Source organism: Ovis canadensis, chromosome 13 (assembly GCF_042477335.2).
Source record: "Ovis canadensis isolate MfBH-ARS-UI-01 breed Bighorn chromosome 13, ARS-UI_OviCan_v2, whole genome shotgun sequence".
Taxonomy (NCBI): Eukaryota; Metazoa; Chordata; class Mammalia; order Artiodactyla; family Bovidae; genus Ovis; species Ovis canadensis.
Window position 1 is genome coordinate 72,727,422 of NC_091257.1, and position 6,684 is coordinate 72,734,105.

Consider the following 6,684-nt stretch of genomic DNA (forward strand, 5'->3'; position numbering starts at 1 on the left):
TTTGCCAAAACTTCTGTTTTTTCCATTCATTTCGAGCCTGTCCGGCTTTACCTCAGAGAGGATAACTAGCACAGCCGCTTCTCAGGCCTTGTCTGATAATCCCAGCAACTGGGTCGTCTCAGGGTTGTCATCTTTTGATGGTCTTTCCCTCGAGATTCGATCAGATGCTCCTGGTTCTTGGCGTGCTCAGTAACGTGGGATTTTTATTCTGGACATCTTGTTTGTTTGTGTTATGTGAGAAGACTGGATCCTGTTAAAAACGCCCTGGAGAATGCGGGCTTCCTTCTTTTTTTCCATTTCCCCCTCCCCTATCCTTTTTCTGCTCTTCCCTTGTGGCTCAGCTGGTAAAGAATCTGCCTGGAATGCGGGAGACCTTTAGCAGCAAGTTCTATCTCTTTCTGTGGGTGGGGGCTCCTGCCCATTCAGCCTGCCAAGCTCCAGTGGCGCTATTTTCCAATGCCCACGTGCATCCCTCTTGGAGGTCAGCGTGGACTTGAGTGCTGGTGTCTTAGGCCTCAGCTCTGAGGACCTCCCGAAGTCCCTGGCCCTGGGACGGGAGCCTGTGCACCTGTGCTCCCACGGGCACCCCTGTCCCTCCAGCCATAGGCCCTGCAGGACTCAGCTGCTGCCTCGGGGAACCTCTGCTGGACTCTGCAGTTCTCTCTCTGTGGGCACTTCTCTGCTTTCCAGGTGTCCACCTGGCAACCCTGGTCACCTCAGCCTACCCGAATCCTGAGCTCTGTCCCCCTGCCGCTCAGGGGGCCCCCTCTGACTGGGGTCCTGTGGGATGTGATGCAGCCGGGGGTGAGGGGTACTCTGGGCCATCAGCTGGGGCATCTGCGCTGCTCATCGCATTTGCCCCACCCCCACCCACCCCAGGATAGTCCTCTCATGCACCCGTTTTCTAGTGTCGGAAAAGAGTTGCTTTTGGCACATCTGTCTGCTTTTCTTACTTGCTTAGGGCAGGAGGGTGAATCCAGTTCCCCTCCTTCATGGTGGTTGGAAACATGTATCAGACCCCCTTGGGGAGGCTGGCTTAAACATGGGCCTTTTGCTTCTTTCCAGGCAGAACACCCAGCCCTCCCTCCCCCCGAAGCCCCATCACCATGACCCCGAGCTCCTCTCATGCACCCCTGCCCACAAGACAGTGGCTGTCTGGTGGAATTCCTGCCACCCCCAGGCTTGAGGGACTTCTCATTGTTTGTCATCCTCCAGTATCTTCAAACAGCTGTCTTTCCTCTTTGTTAAAGTTTAGACTTGCCCACCGTGGGTCTTTCATGACACCATTTGACCCTCTCAAGATGAATGTTGGACCCTGTTCTGTTTTTCACCAATGGAGGGACTCAAGTGTGGCCCATTAGGACACTGGGGTCAGGTCACATGACAAGGAAATGGCAAGGCCTCTAAGCCTGTCCCACTCATGCCGTGCACGGGACTGGAACAGGCGTCCATGACTGCAGAGGCGGCGAACAGCTCTTAGGACCGTAGGCTCTATGATGCTGGTTCTCACCGGCCGTTCTTAAACAGTGAACTTCACTGCAGCCTGGATGACCCCAGCCACCCCTGGGTGTTGAAGTGGGTTCCCTTTGCACGTGGGAGGCAGGGGGCAGGTATCTGGTGATGTGCAGCAGAGGACTGTCCCAAAGGTTCAACCTGCCTCTGCTGCTGCTGCTAAGTCACTTCACAGTCTGCATGAAACTCATCCACAGCTCCCCTTGTGCTTAGAATAAAAACTTGGCTCCCGCCTGTGGCCCACAAAGCTGTCCTGCTCACATCCCAGCCCCACCCTCATGCCCATACCCCTCTCTCCTTTCCAGCCTCACTGGCCTCCTTCTTGTGCCTCTGGTTTGTCACGGCCTTGGCCACCCGAGGAGCTTTGCACAGGCCATTCCCTCTGCCTGAAATTGGTTTCCTCCATCGTCTGCACCATCTCACGCTCACTCATCCTTGCAATCTCAGCTCAGACAGCACTTCCTCTGGGCAAGCCTTCCCACGTGGCCCTCTCCTCAGACCCCTCTCTGAGCTGGACCATCCCCTCTGCCATGACTCTCATCTGTGGGCTGATTATTTATAGCACATTTCCTTACCAGAACTGGGGAGGAAGTGGGGCTGCCTTGTCTTCCATTCACAGGAGGAAATGACGCCTTCCTTGGGGCCCAGCAGGCCTGCGGGACTGTGCTCACCAGGTCCAACCCAAGGCGTGTTTGCTTGCTTGCTGACAACTCCCTCATGCACCCCCAAGAGCTGAGGCTGGAGGGCCCTGCACTCAGAACCTTCTCCCCAGGGCTCCCAGGACGGCTGGCTAGAGGGAGGGACGCAGGGCATCTGAGTTCTGTGCTGTCTCTTGCTCTGGGCCCGGAGGATAGCAGCTCCCACACGTGATGGGGTCCTTCTGCTGAGGACATTCGCGTCTTGTAAAATGTGGCCAGGCCACCTCCTGTGGTCTAAATGCCAGGAAACCCTCATTTCAGAGCACCTGCTCTGCTTCTGCCTCCCCCGCCTTCAGACAAAGTGGAAACCAAGGCTTAGGGGCCAGCGAGGGGCCGAGGCAGGCAGCCTGGCCATGTCCACTGTCCTGCATAGAGTGCCCACCTGGCATCTTCCCAGCAGCCTCTGGGCAGAGGGAGCAGGAGGACGTGAGCCTGATACCTGCCAGCCTCCTGGGCCTTCAGTGATGCTCAGCTGTGCAGAGCCACGGTGCCCGCCCAGGTGCAAGTCCAGGGCCGGGTGATGCCCAGATGGAAGATGGATGCACAGAGGGTGGGGGGCGGGTGTTGCCTGATGAAGACCCCAGACTCCCCGATGGCAGGGCCCTTTGTCGCCCTCTCCTCTGGCTTCAGGGCCTGAGATGAACACGGTGGTTACTCAATGCATCTTAGTGGCGGGAGAGGGGTCACTCAGCGCATGTTAATGGGGAGCACAGGCAGCTGGGCTGGAGGGAAGCTGCCCCACATGCCCACCAGTTTGTTTCTCAGCCTCCTGTCTCCTTTCCCTCCACCCTCAGGAATGGGTCTCTGGTCAAGAATGTGGAAGCATCTGGCAAACACATGGTGTTTTACACAGACGTGGAGATACAGGACCAACTGGTGTACACACTCAGCCTCGTCCGGAAAGAGCCTGTGTAGGTGTCCCCTCTGTGCATACACACACACACACACGTGTGTGCACACACACACTAGCTTCTGCACCCCTGGGTGGGAACAAGATAATTTGCCCTGCACGAGGCAAATTGCTTACAAAACGCTAGTCTATTAGTCGCTAATGACATCTCCACGGATGGTACAAGGAAGCAGAGTGTTTGGGGTTGGCCTGGAGGCCTCTTCTGGACTCATGCAGCCCAGCCCCCTCCCACAAGCTGGCTCTGGCTTGTCAGTCAGGAAAAGACTGAGCTTCTCAGGGGTGCATACAAGTGGTGCTTAATAAATACTTTTGGGAGAGGAAGCTGGCTTCCTGTGGTCCCCCCACTGGACCAACTTTGTGGACGCCACAGAAACTCACCCAACCCGTTAGCAAGGCGGGGGAGTCAGGCATGATAAAAAAGCCCAAGGTCACAGAGTTGGGGGAAGTAAGTTGACTCAGGGGAGGGGGAGGAGGAGGTGTCTGAGCCACAGAGTTCCCCACGCAGCCAATAGGAAGACATGCTTTCAGATAGCAGCCCCCCTCACCATGTTTGAATTGCACTAAATGTAGGTGAATGTAAACCAGACCTCTGAGTTTTTTTGACTTTGTTTTCCTGCCTGAAGAATGCTCCCTGGCCTTATTCCCAAAGCCCTGAGGACCACAGAGGGGACTGAAGTGAAAATGGCCCACTGGTTAGAAGTTGGTAAGGACCGACCCCCACCTTGCATCCCTGCCCCCAGATGGTGCTGCCAGGGAAGGCGGGGGAGGGCAGCTCCCCCCCCCCACCCCGCCACCCCGTTCTGAGCCCTGCAGGTGGGCCTAAGCAGGGTCCCCCGTGAGCCTGCCTGGCTGGGGTGCAGGGCTGAGCCAGCCGCTGGCAGGTCGACACTGTCTCCAATGTGCGTGGGACCTGGTACTTTTCCAAGGGCTTTTAAATGCATTATCTCGCTGGAGGCTCATTTGAGGCGAGGCCTCGAAGCCGACTGGAAAACAGCTAATTTACTGAATCCTGAATGGAGAGGAAGCAGAAGGCGGCGTGTGTTTTTGCTGAATCTCAAACCAAAACAACCTTTTGTTAAAGAACAAACAAATAAACAAAACCGCTGAAATCAATTCACCCGGGAACAGTACGAACAGAGGTTCTGGGCAGAGCATCTCAGCAGCAAATTCCAGCTCAACCGTGTGGACTGCGGGAGGGGCTGCTGGGGTGACGGATGTGCTCATGGGGTGGGGGAAGGCTGTGGGGGCAGAGTCCCTTGAGGGAGGGGCATCAGTGTGCACCAGGGGACCAGGCTGACCCTTCCAGGGAGACCTTGAATGCTGGCTCCTCAGGAGGTGCTGCTGGGGAGGGGGCCTCCAGATGAGGGCCCCTGAATAAGGCAGGAAGAAGGGGTGCGTTGGGGGCAAGGGGCCAGGCTGCGTCTAAGCAGAGGTTGCATTGCCTGCAGGGAGGGCGGGAGAGCGTCAGAGGTTTTGCTCAATCAGCATCCATCCCAGCCCCTTGGAGGCAAGTCCCCTGACGTGGTCGCCATGGGTGACATGGGGTCTTCCCAGCCTGCAGGCATCCCCAGGGCCTGACACTGCCTCTCCTACACAGCCCACTCCCATAGGCCACGGAATGTGGACTGCCTGGTCTTCTTCCGCAATGCCACCATCCAGCTGCAGCAGCTGAGGCCAGTGGAGGCCCCCATGGCCAGCCCAGCAGCCGAATGGTGGGTGGTCCAGGAGTGGCGGCCAGGCTGTGACCAGAGCCAGGGCTTCAGTCAGGACCTGGAGCTCGTCATCTTTAATGACAAAGTCAGCCCCCAGAGCCTGGGCTTCCTGGATATGGGTAAGGCTCCCCCGGCCCCAAGAACCTGCCTTGCGGCCCAGAGGCTTCAGAACTTTCCGCCCCTTCTTGCCCCTGCTAACCAGAACTGCCTGGGACGGGGGGTTGGTGGGGGGAGCACAAGTCCCTCTTCCCTTGGCCCCAGAAATATACCAGGATGGTGACTTACTGTCATACAAGCTGCTAGCAGAAATGGGCATTCCCATTGTCCCATTCCTCATTCCTGTCTGTAGGGTCACGTGTCACCTGGCCCTCCAACCCCAGGTTGGGACTGGAACCCCAGCCCCACCCACAAGAGGTCGTGAAAGCTGCAAGTGGTCAGCACTTGCACTTCTATCCCACCAGGCTGAGTAAGGGCTGTGCTCTCCTCTCCTGGGACAGCAGTGCTGAAGCCCCGTCATCCCCCCAGCATTGTTGGGCTCTACGTGTTGGTGGTGATGGTTGCAGCCAAGTTCATCCGAGACCACTTCCTCAGCATTGCCCACTCCATCATGTATGACCAGCTGCCTGATGTGGACCGCATGCTGGGTCTCTGCACGGACATCTTCCTGGTCCGTGAGCTGGGTGAGCTGCAGCTGGAGCAGGAGCTATTCTCCAGACTCACCTTCCTGTACCGCTCACCTGAGACCATGATCAAGTGGAGGTGCCAGCGCCCACCCACTCCCTGCCTGCCCCCCGCCGACCCTGTTGCTGGGGCTTCAGTGGAGTGTCTGGAAGCAGCCGTCGTGTCCTCAAGCCCTTTAGCCTCAGAGAAGTAGGGTCTTTGCCTCAGCCTTGCTTCCCTCCAGTGCCAGGCCCTCGGCCTGCAGCTGCTGCCCAGCTGGGTCCCCAGGCCTGAGGCCCCCTTTGTGCCCGCACAAGGGACACTCAGTCCCCCGGATCCCTGTAGCCCCTGCAGGGGGTGTGGACAGTGCCAGCTGCCAGGAGAAGGAGCTGGGCCACCTCAGTGACCTCTGGCTCCTTCAGGGCTTCTCAGGGAGAAGCTGGATTGAGCTGCCAACACCAAGGCCATTAAGCATGCTAATGACCCATGAAGGCTCCTGGCCCCTCCGGGCCCCGTGCCTCCCTGAGCCCACTGACCGCCTCGTGACCACGATTACTGCAATTTAACACGTCGGGCCAGGGCTTTCCCAGACGGGGCGGAGGCCCTGGGACTGCCGCCTGCCTCTTCCAGCCCCAGCCTGGGGCTGTGCACACAGCAGGCAGTTAATAAATACATGCTTGGGATCATGCCCAGAAAGAGTCACCTTGATTTCAGGGCAGGGGAAGGGACCTGAAGTTTAGGGAGCCTTGGGCAGGGGTGCAAGTTCAAGGAGCCCAGACACAGCCAGGAGATGTGTGGCCTGCAGGCATGTTCTCGCCCTCCCGTCGCCTGCAGAGGAGGTGCCGGCTCTATGCCAGGTGGAGCCTGAGTCCCGGACCTCTTCTGTGGGGCCCAGGCTGGGGTTCTCCCTGACACCTGGCCAGGCTATGCCCTTCAGCTCCTAGGATCCTGCCCAAGGGGCTTTCAGTTGACCCTGTGTAACACTTGCCTTGTGCCCTGCTTGGGGATCAGGACACCCTCCCTGCAGACCGCGGGTCGTGGGAAAGTCCGAGGTGTCCGCCCTCCAGAGCCTGCACTCGAAACCTCAGAGCCCAGCTAGCCCCAGGCTCTCATCTGCAGCAGTGAGGTTGGCAAATTTCACCTCAAAGTTGGGTGCTGGTTTGGGAGGAGATGGTGGCACCTGGAGCCTCAG